Source organism: Manacus vitellinus, unplaced genomic scaffold (assembly GCF_001715985.3).
Source record: "Manacus vitellinus isolate BGI_N305 unplaced genomic scaffold, ASM171598v3 scaffold_2_pilon, whole genome shotgun sequence".
Taxonomy (NCBI): Eukaryota; Metazoa; Chordata; class Aves; order Passeriformes; family Pipridae; genus Manacus; species Manacus vitellinus.
In genome coordinates, this window is record NW_021940208.1 from 38414346 (window position 1) to 38439250 (window position 24905).

A 24905-nucleotide genomic window follows, 5' to 3' on the forward strand; every position below is an offset into this window, starting at 1 on the left:
AGCCTCAGATTTCCACTCCATTACACGTTTGTGGCATAAAACACATTAATTATAGATATATTACAATATTCAACTCATTGAGGAAAAATTAGATGATCAAGGCTCATTTTCCTTGACAATAAGCAAGTTAATGAAAATACTAATTACCTGATGATGAAGTGGAGCCTTCAGGATTGAACGCTTAGCATCTGTAGAAGAGCTCTGTGAATCTAGCACAGAATATTAAAGCCAGAAGCACTGGAAGTCTAAAGGGTGGTTCATGAGGTCATCGTGTGCCCTTTAATCATGGGATGGAGAGTAGTTAGTTCATAATATAAACTTTTATATGCAGCTTTGAAGGATGTCATGAAAAGCCACATAAGCAGTGTTCATTTAAAACTAACTATTTTAGTAAACTGATGGGTTTTGAATTAGTAGATACGTTGTCTAGCTCAACTCTTTGAAAGGAGCTGTGGAACCTAGCAGTGATGAGTTTCAGTATACAGAAGTATGAGAATTTTGGAATGGAGAAGAATAAGACACAGCCACACGCTTTCATTTTCTCTGGTTTCAGAAAAAATCATAATGGAAACTTATGGCATATGAAGTTAAATAATTTCAAATTCAGGAAATTTCTCGTTACTTATTTATCATTATTTCAACCACTTCTTTTGTGTTTGTTTTTTTAACTTTTCCAAATTAGACTGTAAATTAGAATCACTGAGCTGATGATGTCATCCTTTGGTTTCTTTCCAAGATTTATTTTACTTCTCATCTGCTTTAGGCATTTTACCAATACATTTGTGTAACTCTTGGGAGCAGGAGGTTCCCATCACTCGGGACTGTTTATGCTGTCTGCTTAAGACAGAAGTGTCATTTATGTTTATTCAGTTTAGTTCTTTTTTCCTCAACTAATGTTTGACAACAGCATTTTAGCAATTACATATTGCTAATTGGGACTTTCCTGATCTGTTAAATAGTAAATATTAACAAAATATTTCCAAAATGTTCTTTATTTTCTGAAGATAGTAATGTTCATGTTTAATTAACAAATTACCTTCTTAAATTTTCTGCAGGCACCAGCACTGTATCACCTGATAAAACAATATTATTAGCTTCTAACTGCCCCAGAGCCTTGTTGAAAGTCATGGATGAAAATATATTCAATGTGATTTATTCCAACGGCACCTGCTTTTTGTAATATATTGTTCTTCTATTGAAAACATAAAGCTCTGTAAAGCTCACAATCTCCTTCCTAGAAACAGGCTAGTGGGGCATTTGCAATGCAGAAATAGCCATAGAATCATAGAATGGCCTGGGTTGGGAGGGGCCTTAAAAATCATACAGTTTCAACTCTACCATCATCGGCAGTGACACCTTTAACTAAACCAGGTAGCTCAGAACCCCATCCAACCTGCCACGAAACACTTCCAGGGATGAGGCACCCACAGCTCCTCTGGGCAGCGCATTCCAGTTTCTCACCAACCTCGCAATAAAGAATTTCTTCCTAATATCTAAACAAAACCTACCTGCTTTCAGTTTGAAACCATTCCCCCTTGTCCTGTCACCACATTCTCTTGTAAAAAGTCTCTCTTCATCTTTCTTGTAGGCTCCCTTTGGGTACTGGAAGGCCACAATTAGGTCACCCCTAAGCCTCCTCTTTCCCAGGATGAACGAACCCAATTTGTTCCAGCCCTCTAATCAACTTGGTGGCCATATTGGTAAAGGTCTTTACATTGCAAGAAAAAGGCTTCATGGAAATACCATGCAAGTCTTGAGTTCACTTTTCATCTTCAGGCACATTACTTATAGGCTTGCAACATGCAGTTTATGTCATTGCTGTAAACCATTATTACTGCTTTGTAACTAGATGTCTGTAGTACAATATTAAAGCAGCCATCCAGTATCACTTCCCATAAAACAGGAAAATCTCTATGTAACAATAATCCAGCATCTTTCCAAAGCATTTCAAACAGTTAATTCTGAAATATTTGTGAATAAGTTTCTTTAAAATGTTTCATATTTCCTGTTCCGCGTGGCATGTTTTTGCATCAGTTCCTCAGAAATCATTGACAATGGACTTATACTGAAATGAATAGAATGAGCTTTTAACTTGGTAAAACACAAGACATCCAACTCAGACGGCTGCTGTCACCGATGTTTAGCATATCTCTGTATGTAGAATTGTATTGAAAATTATGTTTTATATCCCCAAGCTTTTTCTAAAACGAGACTTCAACAACTTAAGTATTACAATTACTTTGAAAACCCCCAGGAAAATATCAGCCTCAAATGTTTCCACTGTCTAGGCAGAAGGCAAGATTTAGAAAAAGTTTTCCTCAGAATTGGTATCCTTAGGTATGTTTCTTTGTTTTAGTCAGTGGCTAAACCCACTTCATACACTAAAGAGGGCCAAGGAGAATATTTAGACTGAAAAGATTAAAACTGTACTTCTTACATTGGCACTCTCCACCATCTTCTCTTTCACAGACTACAGCTGTACCCCATAGGTCTTTTAAACCACTTTCTTTGGACATGTCATGGCTTTACAGTTCTGCAAGTCTATTAGGATCATTTACAATGACTGCTTTACTTCAGACATAATACCCTCCTATTTTGCCTCTGACAGTTGCCAGCAACTTCAAGTTGCCAGGAGAACAGAAGCAAGCATCCATTTCCATGAGCTGCTTCTCTCAACTTTCAGAAGTGTATGGAGTGTAAGCCATTCATCATCTGACACTTTTTCACACACTTTATATTTTGTTTACTATAACTTAGGCAACAAAAATGTAAACTAAGCCCATCATCTAATCTATTTTTGCAGTCTACAATTTTTTGTGACCCTCACATTATACAAAATAGTTTGATAGCAAACTTAGAGGTTAAAATCACAAACATGGTATAAGACTAGCCTTGGAGTTATAACTTCTAGCAATCTTGTTGCTTATCCAGTATACAGGAAGAAACAGACACCTAAACGTGTGTACATGAACAACAGGCCACTAAGTCAGGTCATTGAGTGAGAAATGCCATGGAGAAGGAAATAACTTTAAGTTTCTTATTGCATATGTTCAGACTGGGAGGAATACACACATCCATATGGCATTTATAATCTAGAAGCCAGCTCTGAGTATAGGTTTCTAGATAAAAATAAGTTTTTATTCTGAAGAAAACAAAAGGAGAAACGTTGACTCTTTTTATGGTGTATAAGTAGTGCTTATTTGGGAAACAAGAGATAAGTATTCCAGGCCTTTACCAGGGGATTTATAAATCCCATAAACATATGAGGAAAAGTACCAGCCAGATAATATAGGCAAAACAGAGAAAAATACGAAATTAGTCGGGGTTCAGACATGAGATAGATGTGCTGAACAGTGTTATCAAGACTTGAGTGGTTCTTCCCACCTCCTCTGCAAGAATGTAGACAACATGTTACACATATATTGCTCAGTATAGCCACTCCTAGGAATCATCCTGTCCCTTAGGCTATGCGATACAACTGGCCAACTGGCCAAGTGGTCACATTCACATTTGGTCCTGGTTCCATGCCTTCAGACTCTTGAACATAATAATTATGCTTTTGGGGTTTTCTCAGCTCAGACAGCCCAAAGCAGCACTTCTCAGCCCAGAAAGATCACGTTTTCATAGCATGATGTGGAACTATCTGTTGCATACTTTGGATAGGGCTTGAGTTGCCTGAGGATGCAAAGCCAGTTGCACTAGTATTGGGGGACTGTGTAGGACAGAGGGAGCCAAATCTGCATATAGTCTTATCCATATTGTTGGCCAAAGTCAACTCTCTCTAGAATGACTCTTGGTGTTTGTTTCAATGAGGTCTCATCGGTCACTTTGAAAGAGATACCTGAAGCAAACTGAGTTGGCACTCAGTTATTTGACAGCATAGAAAGTATTGTAAAACTACTGAGATCACTTCTTCCATATTCTCTTTCTGTTTTGACCTGTTCTTACTTTGTTTTCGCATCTTTCTACCACATATTAAAGAGCATCTCTTCAACACTACTGTGCTTTGACAACCATGCAAATTAAAATTGTGAGTAGCCAAAAATCTAGTCCCTTAGCTCTTCTAATTAGGACCATGCTTAGATACACTATTGCATTCTTTCACATTTATTTCATTTTTCCAATGCTTGCAATTCTTTGTAAATATTGCTGTAGCTTTATTCATGTCTTACTGTTTCACAGAGGAACACATCTCCTGAGAAGAATCTTATATTGAGAAAAAACTTTATTGTGCAACAAACTATCATATACCAAGTTTTGATATAGAGAATGCATACACGTTTTGCACACGTATATGCACTGAGTTTGGAATGCAGAAAGCCAAAATACTAGTCCAATAATCTAAATCTTGAATCTGGTGTTCCCGCAGACAATAGTGTGTCAGTAATCATGGGGACAATATCTAGAGTTTCATCTTTGTCAAACGTCCATCCTTGGTTTCCTCGTCTGGATCTACCCAAGCAACATAAGATCTTCAACAGAATTGAACAGGAAAAAAAATCATATTTTCAAAAGAAGTTTGATTAAGCAAGTTCCCACGAGTTTCATAGGCTCTATAAAATTGACCATATTTTACCTGGTTCAATAGTCAGAATTCTCATTTACAATAACAGGAATTTTAGTAATTCCCTGACACTGGGCCAAGCCACTATGATGTGATATTTCTTTCTCCATTTCAGGAGCAAAAAGTTTAATTGTAATTGAAAAGAAGCATTCAAAATGTTTTGTAAAGTAGAAAACAGAGAAAGGGTTTTTTGTGTGTATGTGAAACACAGTAGCAAAAATTTCAAGCAGTTGGTCACAGGGATCCCACGAGATATCATGATGCATGTTTGCATTTCTGACAAAGAAATAAGCAAAAAAGACAGCTCCAGCAACATGAAGACTGAACTGGCAACTGCCCATTGGCAATGTGGAGTACCATTTTCTGCAGAACCAGAGCTCTCCTGAACTTTGTTTTGGTTATGGTTCAACATCAGCCGCTATTATAGCTGTGGTTTCAAAAAGCACCAAATTAGTACAAAACTCAACCTTTGCAATGCAAGTGTGAAACCCAGTCCACCTTTCCAAGACATATTTATTTCTCATGTTTCTCACATTTTACCAATCTCAGATGACTGTCTTGGGTCCTGCCACTGAAGAGATTTAGGCAAGTGCCCTGGGCCATACTCAGACTTACCTATGGTAGTTCTCCATGGTTCCTGTTTAACCAGGTGTCATATGGAGGAGATGTCAGACTACATGGTAACTAGTAATACTCTCTGATCTGGAAAATGTAAGCAGAGTCATACAAATTAAGACCTCCATGCTGAATATGCATATCTGGTCCCATTTGAAATAACACAGACTCTCCCTTCTACTCTCAACCTGCAGTTCCAAGAGGGTATAAGTTTTTTCTGGGCCCTATATCACATCTGGTAATCCTATTGAGTTGTCCTACATATCCTATATCTCTGACGGCACTAAAGATTTATGTTTTAAAAACATTCCTAAATTTCCAAATAGTGTGTAAAATTAGACAAGAAGAATCCCAGTCATAGTGTACAGTCCCTCCACAGTTCATTGTGCATTTTTAGCCAGACTTTCAGCTGTATTTAGGTGTTTACATGGTAGGATGGAATACAAGAATGATTTTTCTGAACAGCTAAGCAGCTTAGGTGCCTAGTTTCCTTTGAGATCAAGAGAACCTGGGCACCTAGCACATTAAGTAGTTTTAAATATTTTATCTGCATCTCTCAATAATTTATATTTTTAGAAATCCTACCTCTTGCAGTAAAAATGTACAGGTATTAAAAGCTTAGACCTATTCATATTTTGTGGTAAAAGACAAACTAAAAGCAGAAATCATTCAAGTTTCTCCTTTTACACAGCAGCTTCGGCTCCTTTTATATTCTATTCCATGCCCCAAAAGCCTGAATAAAAACCCATTTAGTTTTATAGGGTTCAACCGCCTGTGTGAATTTCAATGAAGAGTGGAAACAAATTCCAGTTGTGCGAGTTCTTTGAAAGACCACTCAGCCACCAATGCTCTCATTCCTGGGGATTGTTATATCATCCTGGATATGACTCTCTTTCCAGTGAACATTAATTATCACAGCAGTGATTACCCCTTTTTCATACTTTTAGGAAAGGGTTTTGGTTCCTCAGAAGACATTATTACATTACTTAAATTTCCTTTGCATTTGTCTTTGATATTCCAATCCCCTGTAAATAAAAATTTACTGTAAACAAGACAGTGGAATAATACTGAAAAAACTATTATTCCATGAAGTGAGGGAGCAAGGAATCAGATCCTAGTAAAGATTTCTGAGTGCTAGAAATGTTCAGCTTTGGTATTAATGTTGCCTGTTGTCACACAAGTGCTGTGTTGTTTTCTATTGATTGCTTCAAACCACAGGTGTGGAACACTTTTTCTGCAGTCTTTGCTGAGAAATTTACCACATTCATAGCAGAGTTACAGAGAATATTCTAGAGATTCCAAATCCTTAATCTTACCAATGGAAAATCAGAGATGCTACATGACATCCACTACATGAGCATTCTGCATGTAGTTTGTCTTGAATCAGAAACTCAGAGTAAAAACTTACATGACTCTTCACTAATACTGCCCCTCAAAAACCAAGCCATTCTTCTTTCACAGATTTTAAAAACTCATATCTGTGATTCGTATAGGGAACATTTTCCTACAGCTAACGCATTAGATATTTCAGAGAGAGGCACTTTTTTCTTCACTAGTTTAATCTCTAACACTTTCAAAGTCTGCAGAGGCTTAGTGCCTAACTCTAGACATTTGTTAATGTGATTTTTCTGACCTGAACATTTTTCTATAATTTTATCCCTCAAGCACAGCATGCTACATTTAAGTTAAAAAGACTGTGGGGATACAAAGAAGGAATTATTGTGCTAGAGTCTGAAGTTAAATTCTAACATTTACAAAGGACAAGTTGAAAAGAAACCGACAATATCCTAATTTGTAAAGATGTTAATTTTGACAGCTAAAATATAATAGTTGTAAAAGAATGAAAGGAAAGAAGGAAAATAGTCTTCTTTACTTCCAAAATGCTTTCTTCTTTGTATGTAGCAGTTGCCCCAAGACACGTTATACTGCCTGCTTTAATTTGTCTTTAATATCAGATGTGCCTTATTGATTTCTTCTGTGTATGTTTTCATTTTGAATAATTCAGAGGCACAATTTTTTTCCATTATGGTCAATAGCCGGAGAAAATTCTGAAGATAATCAATTGAGCCCTGCCTGATGATTACTAGTGTTGATATCCCCTGAAGTGAGGAAGTCGGAAAGGCCAAGGATAACATGACACGACAGTCAATCAGTGCAATCAGTGGAAGTATCAACATTGGCTTCACAATGAGAGCCAGATCCATGCTGAGGATCCATAATGGCTACTAAAAGTTCAGATGCTTGACTTCTTGTCATATGCTGCAACAGATGGACTATGTAAGATTAGATTCAAAAAGCTTTCCTTTCATCACTCTCTCTCTTTCTCAAACTCAATGAATCATAAAACTGCTGTGTGGTATGATTTGCATAACACTTAATTTCTTCATTTTAATTATTTTTCTGTTTTTAAGCTTTCTTAACAACAAATACATTCAAAGAAACAAGCAGAATGAGCAGTTGGCCAACAAACACTCACAAAAATACATAGAAAGATTATTTTGATTTAGGATGCTGATGGATAGTGCCTTTAGCTAGAGATTGTGTATGACCACCTTAGTCATTTCCACCACAGCCGTCCACATAATCAGAACATATCACATTGAGTTTGTAGTGAAAAAATGTTAGTTTTTTTCAGTGTAGAAATAAGATGAAATTGCCAATAGTAGCTGACAAATGGTAGTCCTAATCCGTGTGTAGCTATGGACTTAAGGTTTGTTGCAACTTCAGCTGAAGTGAAGGCAATAATCTGGTTGACACCAAGCATGCAATGATATACACACACATATATGTATGTTTATTTATATATATTTATATATGTAGATATGTGTATATATATCTGCTCAGGTGGATTGTTCCTAAGTACAGCTATTGGCATGCAGGCCAGTGAGCAGTAGCTGTGCAGCTCACCACATATATTACCTAAATTCATAAAATGGCAATATATGGAATTAAATACTAAAAAGTCTATAACTAAAGTTTAATGACAATCCAATGTGTGCAATGTAAAGGAGTAAACTGGCAGCACTAGCTCAGTTTCCCATGGATAACTTATTTATAAATCTCTCTGTGATTTATTATTAATCTCCTTATGCAATAATCACTTATGCATATAAACATGGCTAAGCTTAAAAATTATATTCTGATTCATGTTTCTTTACAAAAGAAGTGTTTTGACTGTGGAACTCAAATCATCACTGTTTTAAAGGTTTTGAAGACATTAAAGTGAAAAAATATGGAAAATACAATTTTTGATAGTTCCAGGTTTCTTTAATTTTTTGCTTTTCATCAAGACATTATGGAATAAATTAGATGAGTCTCTTAAACCCCATTTAAACATATTACAGGTAATCTGAAACAAATTCTTAAACTCAAAGTAGTTTAATTAAAACTGACATAGTTTATTTTTAAATCAGAGATGTGGTCCATGAAAACTCAAAATATTTTTTAAAATTTATCTCAAAAGTAAAGGTACTTCCTCATAAATATTAATATGCTTTCTATGTTACAATCGTATGTGATATGCTCCAATTATTTTCTTAAAAGTAGGTCACTATGCATTTTACTCCTGTTTTCCATATTCCCATGATCACAAAACACGTTATGATTCTTGTTCCACAGTCATGGAAAACATAAGCATGAAAGAAGTTGACGTCTAGAACCAGAATGGCAGACACAGTTGGGATGAAGTTTTTATATGGTAAATTATCAACTTCACAGTATATGAAGCAATAACCATATGCTGCAATTGATTAACACAGGAATGAAAGCTGAGGTACTTAATCAATCACAAAAGCAACTTATTATGAGTCTATCATAAAGCAACAGGAATTTTTTAGTATTATTCTATAAACTAAAATATTAAACAGAAGGAAATAAAAAGAAGGTAACACTGTTCTTTCCATAGAAAAAAGCTAAGTGCATTTCATCATTCTTTCCAGCAAGAAGGAAGTAAATGTTGTTCACAAATTGTACGTGTAAAACTAACTAAAACCAAGACAGATCCTGGTTTTAGTGTCTGCCTTGTCATGGCACAGTTTGCATTCAGAATCCATCCAGGGTGCCAGGCTGATTTCAAAGGAGAAGCCCCTGCCCATGGCCCCAGACATTGACAGAGAAGAGCAGGTCAGTATGGGCCAAGTCCATGACTGTAGTTGGCAGGGAGTAACCAGTACCACTCCTCTAGTCTTGTTGTGTTTATGAAGATAAGCCAAGCCAATGAGAATAAAAACATACCTTGGGCAGATCCAGGAACTGGAAAGCGAAGAAAAGAAATTCAAAGAGGCTGAACATCAATATTTTTAAGATGTGTTTCTTGACAGGACAAAACACATTTCAGACTCTAAGGCCAGGATTTCTTACTTCTCATTGCAAGTTAGAAATTTTGTTTAACCTCTCTTCACAGTGACTGAAGGACAATAGGTACTTGCAGAGAGCAATTCACCTCATCTATCTAGACATCTTAGAGTGGGATGAATTGCCTTCTGATAGCAAACAAAATGCCTGTTTATGCATTGTTTCTGTGTGTTTTTGTATTGATATCCCTAAAAGTAGGCAGATGCCCAAGACCAATATAGATCTCATATCTTCTCTTCTACTGAAATTGCACTCAGCAATGTTTATTGCACTCAGCAATGTTTATCTGAAATTATCCTGCCTGAAATAATGTGGCTGGATGACAGTATACTTTGAGCCTTTCTGGAAGACCAGTAAGTACACCCTTTTTAAACTGCTCCTCCCTTTTCTCTCTGAAGCATTCATGTTCAGCTGTTGGTATAGATCTTCAGGAGACAGTGAGCCAAATTGCCTCCTCCTGCCCCACAAAAGTGTTAGAACAGTGAAAAGAAAGTCATGTTGTCATAAGAGGTATTACCTGTGTGATACGTCCAGCCTTTGTGAAGCAAAGGCTGAAGCAAAGCAAACAAATAGAAGACCTGAACCACAATTTGCAGAAACCTTTGGAACACTGGTGTGCAGCTCTCACTACTTTCATGCGCACAAGTAATACACTAAGAGACACCACTCTTCAAGTTAAAAACTTTCCTTGTAGCATCCTTTAATATGCTAAATTCTTCTTCTGACCCCAATCACTTCTAGATGTTTTATGAGTCATTTGGCAGACATATCAACAGCCTTTGGAGTCTTTTTTTTTTACCCTAAACCAGATTTTTGCCAATACAATTGTGTTTCATAGTTAGTATATTTTGTCACTTCTCATTTGTTCACAATCCAGATGTTATAAAAACAACACATTTGATTTTTTATGTAACAACATTTCTTTATTTCAGAAGGAAGGAAAAAAAACAGAATTTTTTGGCTCTGTGCCTTTGTCGGAAAAGGGCAACCCAAGGGAGTCATTAACTGTGGGGTAATCTCTTTGCTCATGGATGTAATATTAATGTAGTTTCTATAGTCTACCTATTAAACGAATTGCAATGAAGGATTTTATCAAACTAAGCTTCTGTGAATAAAATAAATCTTATATAAAATTCACTAATTAAGTATATTACCACCAATAATGTTGCAATGAGCACATTAGTGGAAGCTGACTTTCAGGATTGATATATTTCATTGAGTAAATGAAACTAGTAGTTTCAATTTGGAGAGCTAGATTTTTTTCTTCTCATGTGAGGCTTATTTCTTAGTAAAACCTTACATAAAATATGTAGAACTACATTAAGGTAAGCAGCACTGGACGTTTCATTATTGGTATCATTTACTGAAAAGTTAGTAAATTACTCAACTTCTGCTACTACTCTGAGAACTATCACATTTTTCTTATGTTAATATTCTCTTTTATTAATACTGAAAGATACTAAGTGAAACTAGTAATTTCATAGACATGTATACTCATCTGAAATAATTGTGAAATGACATTTATGAATAAATTCTTACAACCAATATAATTGATAATCAGATCAAATATGTCCCATTACTTCCTCCTGCATAATGGTTTTAAAAAATAATAACACACTTTCATAGAATTATTTTAATTTTTGTACAATTGTTTAAGACAACCTATAAAGATACCTATAAAAGGAAAACATGCATGCATACAATGCTCAAATACCTGAGCTTAGATCCAGAGATTACAGTAGACATGGGTTCAAGCTTTGTTAGAGGATGACTTTAAAAATTTTAAAATCCATTCTTCTTAAGATCTCATAGGATGCACAACTTCCATGTATATTGTTTGTTTCCCTACTTTTCTTCAGTACATACAAATATTGGCACAGTTTTTTCCCATCGATTCGGACATGAATGTCTCCCTTTCTAAACTCCTCTTCTGTCTTATCCCTTTGATAGTGTATTCCATATAAGTATATATATCATATTTAAGCTCAGTAAACTTCATATTTCTTGCTTCATCAACATTTCTTTCACATACTCTCCCATTAAAATTCACTTTTTTTAAGTGCTCTGGGCTAAATCCCTTGTCTCTCTAAAAATGTGCCTATAACGAACCAATTGGATTTCCTTCTGAGGTGTTTGAAGATAATGTTGTACAGTAGCAGGAACAAGCAAGTAATATCTTAAATAATAGTGACTGGATATATGTTGATCACCTATTCTATGTGTCTGTTCAAGATGCATTTTATTCTGTGGCCAGAATCGCTGGTCTTGCAATAATAGATACAATAATAATTTTCTCTTATCTGTTTGCCATAACACTTCACATGACAGTAAATCCATAGGTTCTAAGGTGCCAGTTCAGATGCCCAAACATAGATGCTAATGAGTGCTGAGATTCCCAAGAGTATTCCAAGACATTCATATAGGGCTGGCAGATAATTCTAACTTTGTACTTCTGTAACCTTTTGTGTTGCTAGAATAAACATTGTTTTCCTGCTTAGTTTGCTTAGCAAAATACCCTTATCTTGAGTCAAGCTACAACGGCTGGTTTGGTATCACCAAATATCTGATTAAAGAGAGATGTTCCTAATCACTCCCACTGTCCTGTGTTTTTTCTGGGTAGACCACAGTGAAGAGGCAACGTATCCATGTTTTCTTGTACTTCCTTTGTCTTCTCTTTTTTTTTTTTCTTTGCCTAAGCATTACTGGTTTATAAAACCTTTCTTTTGATCTTAAGATTCTGAAATGTCATGTCATTCTTGTGCTCAGCTGGACTCTTGCATTTTGTCAACATCTTTGTTTAAGTGTGGAGCCCAAAACTAAGCACAGACTTCCCCGGAGGCCTCACCTGCAATTCAAAATGGTTATCTCCCTATCTTATATATGGCACTCCTGTCCTGTTCACACATCTCAGAATGACATTTCCCACTTTTTCTCCAGAGCTGATTGACACGCCTGCTTTGTTTCCATAGTGCCTGACTAGATATTCCTTTGTTGTTTATGTGTTCTTAAACTATATTTTTTCTGGAGATTCTTACTCAAATCTATCATATTGATTTGGGGCTAAATATATCTTTAATATAGCAAGAACATTTTTAAGTCCAACCTAATGCAATATGTTCCTATTTCCCTTCTCACTTACAAAAGTCCTAAGTTTGGTGTAATGAACAAAACATATAAATGTGCTTTCACTTCCATAATACAATTCATTAGTGCAAACCCTGATAAGTACAGACTTCTGTCGGAGCCACTGTGAAATGTTCTCCTCACAATGCAGTTCATAATTTATCTTAAGCAAAGTTTTCCACCTCTCACACACAAATGTAACAGTGATTTTATTCAACTGTTTTTCGGATATGGTCATTAAAGTCTGACATGAGAGTCTTCAGATCCGAAGTTAAATTATGTCACATACAACCTTCCATTACATCAAACACTGAATTTTTTTCTCATTTTCAATTAAAAAAGTGGTTAGAATGACTTGCTATTGAAGACAGGCAGATTTATCTCTATTTCCTGCATTTTCCCCCCAGTTTAATTCTAAATATATGCCTCTGAAGCAGATCTCTCAATAGTCCTCATGCTTTAGTTCACACTGACTTTCGTGAGTTCCTTCTGGATTGAACTAAACTGGAAAACACCCATCAAAAGCCCACCATACTTGGTGCACAAGATCAAATGAAAGTCAAATTGAAGAAAGGCACTGTGCAGACTTAAAGTCTTCACACTGACTCTGCCTCTCCATAGCCCCTCCTGCTGTGCTGTACTACTTGCTGACTTAGAAATAGCCTAGAGTACCCTTCTCCCGGTCTTCACTTAGCTTCCATTAATTCCCAAAAAACGATAGCTCTGCAGCTGTTTCAGCTAACATTCTATGAATTTGAGAGTGCATTTTATCATGCTATTCTAACATCTCTTACGTATTTTTGTTAATTTGGAAGCAGAAAAAAGAGTATAGTGTCCTTTCTCTGTGCTTTGTTATTTACTTTCCTTCTCTTCTGTCTTCAGTACTGAACTCACACTTTTTGTTACTTTCCCTCTATTCCCTCCCTAACGTATTTCTAGAACCTTGTCTGCTTGCCTTTCATCTCCCTTGCTAGCTGTAAGTCATTTTGCATTTTAGCCTTTCTGAGTTCATCCCTACATGCTTGTGCTATTATCCTCCATGCACATCCTTATTTGGCTGTCCTTGTTTCCACTTAATATATATCCTTTTTTTGTATTCTTTAGTCCTTAAAGAGTTCCTGATTCAGCTGCATTGTCTCTTCCAAGCTCTCCTTCTCATCAGAATACTTTGCTTTGCACCTTTAATATAGTCTATTTTAATAACTGCTAGGTCTCCTGAATCCCTTTATCCTCTAGATTATTTTCCCAAGGGACTCTACTTACCAGTTCCCTCAGCTGTCGTAGAGTGCTTTTTCTGAAGTCCATTATGCCTACTCTGCTGTTCTCCCTCCTTCCTGTTCTCAGTATGATGAACCTGTGATCCACCCAAAACTGTATTCTACCATCAGACTTTCAATGAGCCTTCCCTTGTTAATCAGATTCCAACCTAAAGGTGTGGTTCTTTCTACAGCTGTGTCTACCTCACCAAATCCTGGACAGGTGACATGATGAATAGCATAATAAGGAGGGGTGTGATGACAGACTATCTACAGTCCAAGCCAATCCATGTCGTTTGACATTGATGGCTCTTCAGCTGCATTACAATGGTCAGTGTAATTTCAGTGAAAATGCACAACATCTGGAAGGAGTTCAAAGCACAAAGATGAACAGAGTGCAAGAAAACAAGGACTACATAAAAAGTTTGACATAATCAGGTTGTTCAGTCTAGAGAAATCCTGAAGGGGGGTAGGATGACATTCTCAGTATTTTTAAAAAAGATAAAATGATCTGAAAGAGAACAAATAATCTGTTCTCCACGTCAGTAGTGTTCAGTAGAAAAAGGAATGGGTTTAGGTTGCTACCATAAGTTCAAGTCAGTCATTAGTCACTTTCTGGCATTGAGGATAATAAAAAGAGGAATAGATAGCCTAGGGGAGAATGGATTTAAGAACGAGCTATGCAAGTAACTGTCAGGATAATATAACCACAATAATCCACCAAAGTCTCCCACCCACAACCAGATCACCCTCTCAGACACATGAAATTGCAGCAGCATCAAAACTCATACATATATTAGGAGCTCACAGAACAAGGACTGAAAGGAAGCATGCTATGAACATAGAAAAAAATGGAGTGTCTGACATCCTTAGCACATTTTAAACAGCAAGCAAATAACGAGTTCCAATTTTATCTACCAAGCATATTATTTCATACATTTGCCAGGGTCCTACTGTATTACACAGATTATGAGTCCCCCTCCAATACAAACTTTTATTCCCTTAAAAAATTAATTTTTAAGTCAAGTCACCTCTGCATAACATCAAGCATATGAATATTGCAAGCTAATTTCAGGGGTGTAGTGTGAGACTGTGTTCAGGCCTGCAGAATAGAAGAGTATGAACCTCTCTGCTAACATTTTCCTCGTGAGAACCAGAGTTCATCACAGTCCTTGCACTCTTCTTGGTGGGTGATATTTTCATCAGCCTCTGAGCTGAAATCCTAGGACACCATGAAGACCAGTGCAATTTTAAGACACATCTTCAAAACTGTCTTTTTCAGCCTGCCTACAAAGAAACACCTGTCCTACACTGGGCAGGACAGTTGTCACATGAGGTACAGAATGGTGAACCTCTCTCAATAGTACACAAATGTGCTTTTGAGACACCACTACAGTCTGCCAGCTGGATTTCTGAAGAGTTGCCACAAGCAGTACTCGCGTAAGCTAAGTACAGAGGAGAAACAACCTTTTGACTTCCTGGTGACTCCTTCCAAATTGTGGCTAGGACCTTTGCTAGTGTAGTTGTTTCACAGAAAGTGAGGGAGGTTCACACAGCTAAAGGGTGTCAGACTCCAAGTGGGTCTTCTGAGGCCAGGAACACTGCCTGCCTTTGGAGTACATGCAGAAGCCCACGTAAGTGGAGTACATTAGCCGCATTCCCCAGGAGCTGCAGGAGGCAGAGTGCATGCCTGAGGCACAGCCCCTCCTGGAGTTCCTGACGAGGTGATGTGCCTCTGCGTTATCTCCAGTGTGGTGCTGTGTCTTCAAGGCACAATTGAGTCCTTAGTGTTTTGTCCAAGCTATTGCTTCAGAGCTTGAATTTATGATATGAACAGAGATAGCATAGCTCTTAACCAAAGTTAATCATCAAATATTTATATACATTAAATACTACAGTTACTCACAGTCAGAGATAAAAATACAGCTTTTTAGACAAGGCCACAATTTAATGTATGGGGGTTAGTCCTTGATAAATTCCCCAAATCTTCAGTTTTTATCATGAAAATACCCTCCTATTGCTCTTCTTATATTAGAAAAGTTATCCATAGTTGCATCTCCAGACCTGGACACTCAATGCATCTCATCCCCTTCCTCTCCATGGTAGGGAGACCATGTGAGTCAGTATTTTCTCCCAGGTAACAAGTGATAGGACAAGAGGAAATTACCTCAAGTTGCACCAAAAGAAATTTAAATTGGATATTAGGAAAAAAATATTCACCAAAAGGGATGTCAAGCAATGGTTGACAGGAGAAGTGGTGGAATCACTGTCCCTGGAATTGTTAAAAAACCATGTAGATGTGGCGCATAGGGACATGGTTCATTGGTGGATCTGACGGTGTTAAGTTAATGGCTGGACTTAATGATCTTAAAGGTCTTTTCCAGTCTAAATGATTCAATAATTCTATAGTGGAAAGCATTTCCAGCACAGTAAATTTTTTAAAAAATTTGGGTGACCTTTAGGCATATTTTATTTTAAATGTATCATCTCAAGTTCTGATTTAATGCACTCATAACTCAGGAGCTATGATTTCCAGAAGGGCTGGTTGAACCTTACTAAGATGAATTTGCCTCTCTCTACCATGAAAGAGAGAAAATAGTAACATGGGGCCATGGCTTTTGCAGATGTAGACTTTGCACAATTATGGAAATTTTTAGTCTGGGATTCACCTAATTTATCTGCTTAGGTCATAGCTTTTCCAGAAATTGGCCTCGTCTAACAGGTGCCCCCCAAAACAGGGAGATACTCCCAGTCACCTCTTCAAGTTTCTACCTTTCTTTTCCCGTGATAACAAATACCTTTCTCACTCCTTTTCTCTAAGATGGCACTTAGCAAAGTGAATCAGTCAGACTGATTCATTTTGGTGACTTACCAGAAGCTAAATACTTGATGTCATTGCTGTGTTCTGATGGGATAGCTTTCAAAGGATTGATAAGATTAGTCGGATCACTGAAGACACACTGAGCATCTACAGGTGAGCAGCAATATTGCACAGGTAGGAGTAGAAAGAACAGGATTTACCAGCAGCAGGGAGCTTAGCCCACAACACACTCCAAAACCCTACTGAAATGCAGTCTAAACAGTAAAAACTCAAGTGAAAGGTTCTTTCAACAACAGAAAATCCAAAAACAGAGCTGAACCTGACAGGTAATCTCCTTGGATTTAGTTCTCTGTACCTTGTTAATAAGTAATAGCCTAGTTATTGACTGCTTATGTTTACAGTGTCAAGACCAACACATAATATTTGATAGCCCTATGACATGAAACACTGTGATCACAGGAATGCAGTGCTGAACTTTATCTAATTAACCCTGCAGAGGAGGAAGATTTCTTGTTTAAAGTGCTCTAATATTGTTATATTTTTTCCAGGACCAAAGCCTGCATTTGTTCTGTGTGGTACTGCCTCACTCACCACTAACAGCTGTGATTAGTGGCAGTCAGATAAATCTGATTGCCTAATGCAGATATACCTCAAGAAATGGCGAGGTTTATTTGGGGCTTTCTGATATTAGACAGCATCAGGACCTATTGGCATAATGTTGTTTCAAGAAAAATATCAGTCAGTCAGTTTTCTAACAAAATTCTTTGTAATGTACATAATATTCAAGCTGGGTATGTTGCAAGAACAGAAAAGCCAATTTTTCAAGCATGTTCCTGTTTAATATTGTCTATACTTCGTGGACACAAATGGTACTGACTATAGCCCTAAAGCTACACAGCTACCATGGGAGACATTCAGGTGAACAAACACTCTGAAATAACTTTAAGGTGGGAATACCTCTGCAGTCATCACACACCCACTAAATGGATGTGCAACTATTTTAGATATCTAAAGTAAGATCTTACGTTTTACAAGAAATTTTAAAGCATGTGGTGCTACAAAATTTTAAAGCATGTAGTGCACTTGTCAATATACATTTCCTCTTACATATTTGAAGTAGCTATGAAGTTAAATTATCACCTTCCCATTTCAAACATTGCTATACCTTCTTCAAAATTTGGTGCCCAGTGAATGCAGGCTATGATTTTATGTACAGTCCAGGCTTAAGGTAAAAAGCTGAATTTAGAAAAGCAGGTTCTTCAGTATGACTAAACACAGGTGATGAAAAAGAAAAAAAAGGAAAAAAAAAACGAACAAAACTTTAAAAATACTTGGAACTAAGTTGCCTTTTCTTGGTCAAACTTCTAAGGGCAAACTATATATTCAGTGGATTTCTTCTGCCTTTTCACCATTGGAGTGTCATAAAAGAGAGAAAGTGGAACAGAGCCAAAGCCTACTTTTTTCATAGAGTAAAGCCTGTTTTACAAATGGATAGCTTTTAGAGAACTAGTGGGATAGAATAAGGCCAAACAATAAGTAGCAGTATATCATGTCAAGAATAGTAAGTAGAAAGCTGAAGAACCGCATAATGAATATACACTTTTTAAAGGGTATGGGAAGGGAGGGATGAAATTGGGTTTCTGTGATCATGGGTAAATCATCTGTAATTAAGACTCAACTTCACACTGGAAGTATTATGTCATCTTAACTAGCCCAGCTATCCCAAGAGAGTTGGGCAATGCCCCTACTCTTATTCTGGGAGCATCGGATCTGCTTCCCCTTAAATGGGAAGATTCATGACAGTGGATGTTTAACATTTTTTTGTTTGCAGGCGCTCTTTTCAAGTGCCTATTTTGGGGATTCTCTCTGCATCTGAATTATTTCGTAGCTCAGTGCAAAGACTTTTAAATGCCACTGACATTAACAAGTTGTACAAAGATGATAATCTCAGTTGGGTGTCACAGATTGAGAACGTGCCGGCTTGTATGAGTTGCACAGACTGTCAGAGATAAGAAATGGAAAGTGCATAAAGCCAAGTGTCATTTCCATAAGAACCCTCATGTTTGAGGAAAAATCTATCAGAAAGGTGTGTCAAGACTGATTCTACAAAATGCAAATCATTCTACAAATGACTGACTTGAAATCTAAAGTGAAGCAAAATAGAACTGGAAAGTTTTGGGGGGTAAGATAATCTTTTCAGACAGAGCACCATTAACAAAATCCATATAAAAAATTGTAGAGTTCACTGGAAAACTAAATTGGGCAGAGAAGCTGACATAGAAAAGGTTATTTACTCTGAAGCTGCCTAAGAGATCACGTTTCCCAACACTGGAAAAAATTTCTACAGCAATTAGAAAGGGAAGCTGGAAGTGGTATTCTTATAAAGGGCAACTTTGAGCAGTGATCTGAAGCATACTCAGATTAAACACACAATTCTGATTGCCCATAGAAGATTGACTTTACTCAAATCTGGGTATGAAGGTCTTCAATTGGTTTTATTAAATACCATGAGGACTGAAGGTGGTCACAATCCTTTGCTAACCATTCCAAGCAAGGTCTGCAGCAACAATAATTTTATTTTCCAATTTAGCACTAGAATTCAAAATGGATGAGTACACCTGTGAATTCCAGCAAGTATTTTTCTTTTATTTTCTTTTTTTTTCTTCTTTTCTCCAGTGTTCAATTTATTCAGAAAAGCATGGCAAAGTCAGTGTTAAAGCAAATGAAACTGAGAGCAGTATTGACAGTCAGTGTAGAGTACTTTGCAACTGCCTGATTTTGCAGGGTGGCATAGGTACAGAAGTCTGGAATCTGTGGCCTGTATTATAGCTTCACTATTGAAAAACTTAAACTGTGACTGAATAGCACATATATTACGAAGAAAAACAGGCAAATCTCCTCAAAAATGAGCATACTGAGATCTTTTTTATAGAGAATAGTGATATTTAAATCTAGTCACAAGGACACATGAAAAAAAAAAGAACGATGGAGGGAGTAAGATGGAGATCCACAAAGAGATTTAGATGACACTTTAGTGTTTAACTCTATTTTATGCATTTAAATCCAAAAGCTATTTCTTTAGGATCTCTGTTTAAAACCTGGTTGATCCTGAAAGGCCTTTCCACCCATCATGGTCCCAGCTGCTGACATTCAAGGTTGCCCAAGAGCACTAGCTTCCCTCTTTTTCCCATTCCAAAAAGTGCCTCACTGCTGTGCAGTATCCGTTTCATACCTTAACATATTTGAAAGGTTAGGCTCCCTATGAAATATCAGCAGAAGAATGAATAATGGTGAATCTCAGCGAAGTGGTTACCCATGTTATGCAAGACTGAGGTTAAGTCCCTCTGTTGCTTAGAGGAATTTGAACTCACAACTCCAGGAAGGGCACTGCAATCCTCCAACTACTGGGTAGCATGACCTCTCTTTTCTGAAGTGGTATCACCTTTTATGCAAAAGTTGCTGCTAAAAAGTCACCGTCACATGCTATTTTAGCATGGAAGAGAAGTCTAGAGGCCCTTGGGAAGGTAAAATCTTTGCACTGAAAATTGTTAAAATATTCTTTCAATTTGTCTTATTGACTGCCAGTAGAGGATATCACACTAGGAACGTTACAGTCAGCCACTGCATCCCCTAAAGCCTCATCTCAGTAACAGTATGGAAATGCAGTTCCTTTGCTGTGTTTCGTTAACAGTCTATCCCTTTCTTTTATGACGGTTGTTTGTTTCCTGACTGCCTGGCAAGTTCAACCTAACATGAGAATTTGAGAAAAACTTTAGGGGGAAAGAGAAATGAGATGTGTGAGAATTCACCATAGGGATCATTTGTCAAATAGATATGGCTTTGGATATAATAATCTTTGGGAGAATCCTCCTATGTCCTCCTCTAGGCAGCATTTAGTGAGATTCATGACTTAGACCAAATCTAAGCTCTCATTAGCTGAATGGTCAACTGGTCCAATCCATACCAGTAGGTAATACGAGAGCTAAGGTTCACTTTTTCTTGTTGCCTAAGTCTTCTGAAACAGCCCTTGTGTCTATGGAGAAATGTCATGTCAGACTCAGTAGGCTTCTGCAGCTTTTGTAGAAGCTAATCAGCATTTACTGAACACCCTCCACATTGTAAACCAACGCTGTGCACATGCTGTTTGCTAAAATTGCAGGATGTTTTTCTATCACGTTGCCTTTCCATTACATTATGCCCTGTGATTTATATTGCTAGCTCTGCTGGATTGTGAGTATTGCCATGGAGGGATATCTGAAACATGCAATTCATAATTGAAGTTGTGGATGAGGAAGCACTCTTTCCTCGTTCGATTGCTGTATATTCAGTGTCAGTTAAAAGATGTCCTAAAGATTTCTGAGGGTGCTTTTCTGGGTTACTTCATTAGAAAATTTGCGATCCACCAGATGATTCTGAATAGATCAAAATCAAAATGGAGTTTTGAACATTGTTATATTTGTTTCAAATGATAATATTATATTTTTTAAAATAAAATATTTTGGCTATATAAAAGTAATTATTTGTAATAAGATTGTTTGAAGTTACCAAATAAAAAATGTTTCAGGTTTTCTATGACAAGAAATAATTTGAGATTTCAGCATTTCACACATTTTAAAGAAAAAAGGATTCTAAAACGAAAAAATTCCTGTGAAATGGGAACTTCATTTTTCAACCAGTTCTAGTAATTGACTTTTTTTTAGTATTACAGATTGCAGTTTTATTTTTCTGGTGAACTGATGTCTGATTTGAAACATTCATTAACTGTCATTTTCTCATAAATATTCGTGTCTATTTTCTTACTCTTCTTTCCATGCCTTTTCTCTACCAATCTGACTAATGTAGTTATTTGACAGACTGTGTGTTAGAGCAAAGATATTTTAATTCAAGAGAAAAGGTATCTTGGCAGGTCAAACCAGCACCACCAAGTGTTCCTGGATATTTAACAGGAGAGAACCCTAAGTGAGGGTAGCAGAAAAGGACAGTGTTGCTTGTATTCACAGCTATTACTAGTTATTTTGGAACTCTGAGGACAACAGGTCCCAACACAGAAGTCACAAATTTATCTGAGTTGTCAATAATGATGTAAATACCTGTAAAAAAGTATTGTGTCCTGATATAAGGGTCTGCAAAGATAGCAACCTATCGGCCAGCTGAGAAAACCCTTTGGTCATGATTATAATCTGACTGCATGCAGTCTTCCAGAAAATTTATTCTGGATGAGGCAGTAGCTTGTGTAGTGTCCTCAGGAGATAAGTCTAATAAAGATGTCCACTTCTACCCGTCCTATACCTGGCTTTGCAGTCTTCGTGTTCTCACAGCATATGATTGCATCTTGAAAACTTGCCTGGCAAGGGAATTAAGCACTTTTCTTTTTTCATCACCTATTTTTATGTCCCTACCCCCGGTCTTACATTAGATGAACTGATGCACTTTGGTATAATGCAAATATGATAGGAGTGTGTGATTAGATAAATGAGATTTTTCATTTCAGTTGATGAGACATTATGTCTTCCTACTCTTTATTGTAGATATCTATTCTATTCTGAGTAGCAAAACAGAGTTACTCCCAAGTGAAATGAGAAAATATTTCATCAGCTTTCCCCCTAAATAATGGGTTTGAATATTTTTTTTCAGATTTTCGCAAGTAATTATTTGTTTGGATTACATGTGACAAAAACAGTTATTACATTTATGATACATAATACTCATGCTGTGCAGACTAAAAAAAAATTAATTTTTACTTCCAAATGTTTCTCACCTGTAAGAAGTAATGAGGATTCACATTAATCATAGATTTTTTTTTGTTTCATTATAGCTATGCATTGGAAAGGAGCAATATCAATTTTGCAATATAATTGCATCTAGAGGGAGAAACAGAATAAAAGAGTCAGATTACTAATACACAGGAAATATACATATGTTCCTTCTTACCATAAATACTGACATTTTATTTTTTTATATTAGTCAATGCATAGGAAGCCTACCAAGAATCATTAAAGCAATACATAGTAAAGCAGACCAACAACATAAGGAATTTTTTTAAAATCAAATATCAAATGAAATACTTAGCTAAAGAACACAGAAATAACCATCCTACTCAGAAAGAAATCAATTTTCAGTTACTCAGAGGAGAATGAAAAAAACAAGAGGGTGACAAAGAAAACCAAGAGTACAATGCAATGAGCAAACAAAGATGTGTCCCTTCAAATAAACTGTATCCCCCAAAACATGGGGATAGGTGAAATCAGAAGTACACCATCACTTCATATTTTTCAATGACATATGTGAAAGCAAAGGAAATGAAGTGAATGATTTGTGTTCATTTTCCTTCTAATTTGAGTGTTTTCTTGAAAGAATTGTTTTCTGTTACCTAGTATACATGAAGTATGGACTAAATTAAGAGTAATTTCAAAACAGCCATAAAAATAATGCACTAAAATCCAAAGGACCATAAGAAAAATACATTTCTCCTAAACCTGTATTTATTTACTGCTTCAATACAACTAATTTTAAAAATTTCATATAGCTTCCTTATTATTTTTTTTTGTCCACATAAAACAAACAAATAAATGTATGGGTCATGTAATGTTATCTAAGTAATATACCACTCAACCCTGTGGCAACTGAATAGATCAGAGTGCATCTGACCATCCATGCCACTTGACAACTATCTAACTCTTCTGCTTGATTTTGGACGAATCCAACCATCTGCTTCAAAAAGTAGTCTGTTCTAGAGGATCTCAGCAGTGGTGTGTAAGGTTAGCAAGGCTAGGTATTTGAACTTTGTACAAGGTCCAGTTGATGAGAGTGCTGAAGTACCTTCACATATTTCAGATGTATATTTAGGTGATTTTCCTGGATGTGTACCTGAAGGAATACAATATGGGTGAGGTTCATCTCAGCCAGCCTGAGATGTTTTATATGTCGACATTTACATATAAATTAGTTGTCTGGATATTTAGGCAATGGAGTGCACTAGACATTTGTAGAGCTCAATTCATGTGACATATTTGGACATCTACTTTCAGAAGATAAGAATCACTCTCCGGAAGCATATTTTTGTTTTGTTGTTTTGATGTTTATTGCCTGTAAAAGGAGTCTAAGCAATTACCTCTGATAGGAGCATGCAATATTAATCCCACCCTAACTAACTAAAAATATGTTTCCATTTCCCTTGGTCAGCATCATTCCCAAAATATTTTAACAGGAATGAGCTGCCTTTGACCCAACCTACATAAAATTAATTTTTTTTTCTGTTACATGCCTGCATTCTTGGTATAAACTGGTGAGTATTTTCTTTTGGGTATAAACCCATTATAGGAAATGAAAGCAAGGCAATGTCTTCTACTCAAGAGCTTGGAATTCAAACATAGACTTACACACTGGTTTGTTTAAACGTGTCACACTGACACATCCATGTCAGGGCAAGGGTCTCTCTGACATTGAATCCAGTGGATGTGGACTCAATACCTGCTGTGCCAGGAGGATCATGGTAATGAGAGTTAAGGAAAACTGCTGACAGTGAGATGATCTGCAACAGAACTAAACTTGCACATGGCTTCTGTTGTGGTTGATAACAAAGGGAAAGCAGAGAGGGGGCTCTGGAGGCTTTTAGGGAAAAAAAAAGTAGCAGATATATATGCTGAATATTAAAGTCCGGTGTAAAAGCATTTAGGTCAGGAAAAGTATAAAGGAAAAGAGAGAAAAAAGTCCTCAGGATCTACATCAGCAGATTTATATTTTCTTGAGACTGTGGAAAACAGCAGTAGTGTCTAATTTTTTCCTCTGGTCCTTCTAGTTCTTCTTACAGTATCTAGATGGTCAATGCAGACAACCATATAAAGGTGCACACAAATAAGTGTATATCGAAACCACATCTCTTTTATTCTACCCCGAATTTTTATTTTTTTTTTACTTACAAATAGAATAAAGACAAGATATTATGCCAAACTGCACAGTACACAAAGTAACACTTCCCAAATTCTACTGTCTGGCTGCTTTATAGTTTCATTTTCTCTGCGATGATGAACTATAGGACTTGGTTTTCATGCTCAAAACTAAGTGCTTCATTAATGTAGGCTGCAATTCTTCTCACATCTTAGAAATTATGTAATTTGCTGTTAATTTCACTGTTGTTTAGCATTAATTCTGAGTAGTACTTGTCAGGGTGTAT